The sequence below is a fragment of the Montipora capricornis genome, chromosome 6 (assembly GCF_036669925.1).
Source record: "Montipora capricornis isolate CH-2021 chromosome 6, ASM3666992v2, whole genome shotgun sequence".
NCBI lineage: Eukaryota > Metazoa > Cnidaria > Anthozoa > Scleractinia > Acroporidae > Montipora > Montipora capricornis.
The window spans coordinates 10,027,289-10,029,788 of NC_090888.1; the positions used below are offsets into that span (position 1 = coordinate 10,027,289).

At 38.8% G+C, this 2,500-nt stretch overlaps 3 protein-coding genes and 1 long non-coding RNA gene across 6 annotated transcripts in view; 2 read left to right on the top strand and 2 right to left on the bottom strand.

Annotated features, from left to right (window-relative positions):
- The window catches only part of LOC138051497 (uncharacterized), a 282,752-nt gene that overhangs the window by 91,576 nt on the left and 188,676 nt on the right, over nt 1–2,500 (top strand). The window lies entirely within an intron of this gene.
- LOC138051466 (uncharacterized) overlaps nt 1–2,500 on the bottom strand; it is a 49,000-nt gene that overhangs the window by 44,271 nt on the left and 2,229 nt on the right. The gene's annotated exons all lie outside the window — the stretch shown is intronic.
- LOC138051470 (uncharacterized) overlaps nt 1–2,500 on the top strand; it is a 118,724-nt gene that overhangs the window by 28,101 nt on the left and 88,123 nt on the right. The gene's annotated exons all lie outside the window — the stretch shown is intronic.
- The window catches only part of LOC138051469 (uncharacterized), a 9,244-nt gene that overhangs the window by 5,601 nt on the left and 1,143 nt on the right, over nt 1–2,500 (bottom strand). The window contains exon 2 of one of the 2 annotated variants that reach the window (XM_068897673.1): nt 1–91. This exon is cut by the window's left edge and continues 322 nt beyond it. The gene's annotated coding sequence lies outside the window, so the exon portion shown is untranslated. Of the gene's footprint in view, nt 404–2,500 lie in introns of those variants that run through there. The other variant, XM_068897674.1, reaches the window with a different exon arrangement.

Genomic DNA, 2,500 nt, shown 5'->3' on the forward strand with positions numbered 1-2,500 from the left:
ACTGTACATCAGAACTCATTGTTAACCCTCCTAAATTGCCTTGTTTTTGTTGGTAATTCTATGTTACCAATTGGAATGAAGTGTGCTGTAGCTACATGAAAGGCGAAACAAAAATTGGATGAACATCGATATCGAGTAGACATTATCATGGTTATCATTTTGTGAACAATGCTTGCGACTATAGCACGTTTTCTTGGTCTTGTGAACGTCATCTTGGCATTGTTTATAATGTTCGTGAATTTCGTCAATTGGTTCAAGGAAAATGATTTTATTTCAGGGTAACGCTACACAACCGACAATCAATAGTTCTGAAGTTCTATCAAATGAGAAGAATTGCGATAGATGCGCCCCATATAATAAAATGTCTCTTTGAAATACTAGAGAGAGAAGTTCACTTACGAGTGGAAATATCGACCAATTGCCCTGCTTGTTGAGTGTTCAAGTCATAATTACATGAATTACCTACTTGCCATAATACAAACCGCTTTATTTACAACAATGAGCAACTAAGGGCGCGTTCGATTGACCCTATTCCGGAATAAGAATTCGTGGATTGATGATTAAAACGGTATGTTTGGCGCGTTTCGAAGCAGCAAGGATGATAAAAATATGTTTAAAATAACATTTTAGCTGATGTTTGACAATTTTAATGTGAATCTCCGCAAAAACGACGGATTTCTAACTTATATATTCTGGAATAGGGTCAATCGAACGCGCCCTAAAATAACTTACAATGCGCGCAACACTTTCCCAAATAGAATAATCCTATACTACCTAGTTATTTTTAGCTTCACATCTGAAGGTTTTATTTACAATACAAGGAATATTTCTTGCTTAATGCCTGAATACAATACAAGGAAAACTACTGAATATCCTATCTATATGTTTACTGTATCCGGGTTGGCCCATACAGTTTTGAGCAAGACTTCAAAAGCTGCATTGCGGTCTTTCTTCTGGACTGGTACTGCTCCCAATGTCTGCCAACGTTTTGGGATCTCACAACGTCCCATTTCAGCACAGGTCGACTTAAAAATTCAGTCAGGTAAAACTCCTGGCGGGATGGGGGAGGGGGGTCCTCCCCTGTATGCTACATTGGTAGCCCAAAGTGTATGATTTTTTAGCCGTTTTGGTCTTAAATAGAGTATGATTTGTTCACTCAAGTCTTGAATTGGGTACGTTTTTTAGAAGAAGCTACTTCTGCATCATTTGGCGATAAGAACGTTCGTTTTTCTGGGAGTTCCTCCCGCCCCCATGGGGTAAAACTATGGTAGACAGAAGCTTAATTGTTGAAAAATGAGACATAGTGACTTAAGGTCAACGGGTTCCGAGAATCCCTGAAACCCTATAAAAGCCTGATCGAGTAGCAGCATCCCATCATTTCAAGATCATCGCCAGAGCAGATCATCCAACCTCAGCACTGATGGTAAGGGTAGTCTGTACAATCTACACGACTAAGCATCAAATGAAAACGTCCGCATTTCAGAAGTACATCAATTTGTCAATCTTCCATGCCGAAATTCACGACGTGACTGAGAGATCTTCACATGTCACGGTTGCCGAAATCCCTGAAGGCAAATTCATCAACATTGATCATTTCCTATACTTCACATGAGATACAACTCAGTTTTTGTATGATCCAGCTTTGGTATGTTTAAAACCAGCCCACTTAGCTTGTAAAGTTGAAATTGGCTTTAACAAAGCGCAAGCAACAAGGCTACGCCCCTTGGAGGCGGTGTATCATGAGCCGCGAAAGACGATTACTTGTAAAATTAACTGCATAATTATTAAACTAACAATGTATGTACATTCTCAGAGCTTCCTTCTGAGGAAATTTTAAAGCAGTTTGTAACGTATTACGATATCTCCACATATTTCCTATTCTGTCTCATAATATTTTTACTTAAAAGAGGTAAAATAACCGTGATGCACGAAAGGCACGCATTTTCACTGTAGATTTCTTTTGTGTTGCTTTTGCCTTTAGCAGCTCTTGGAGGGAACTAAATAACTTCGTTAAAACAGCAAATTCTCAGTCGATTGAGTCATGTGAACTACCTATGATTTTACCCCGGAAATTAACGAGCACATTTTAGGAAAATGACTGCAATGTTGTCGTGTTCCTCACTTTTGACCTTTGAACGCCACTTTATTACAGCAGCTCTGATAAATTTTGTGAGTAAATAAAAACAGGCGTAATAGGTATTTTAATTAGCAAGTGTTTTCAGTTTAAGTTCGGCTTAGTTCCAGTAACCCAATTAGAGTGGACTGACCTCATATTGAATGGTGTTAAATTCGTCCAGAGCTCCTCCCATTTTTATAGCAGTACTCGATTTCAGGACGGATCGAAATCGCAGCAATGTGATTGGCAGATATTTTTGGCGTTTTCAATTCTTTGTTGAGGATACATATCATTAGGATCTTCAAACAATATCCTATGGATTTTGAAAAAGTCTCACCTTCTTTGCTAAGTGCCGCGCAAGTGACACTAACAGGTGAAAACAGG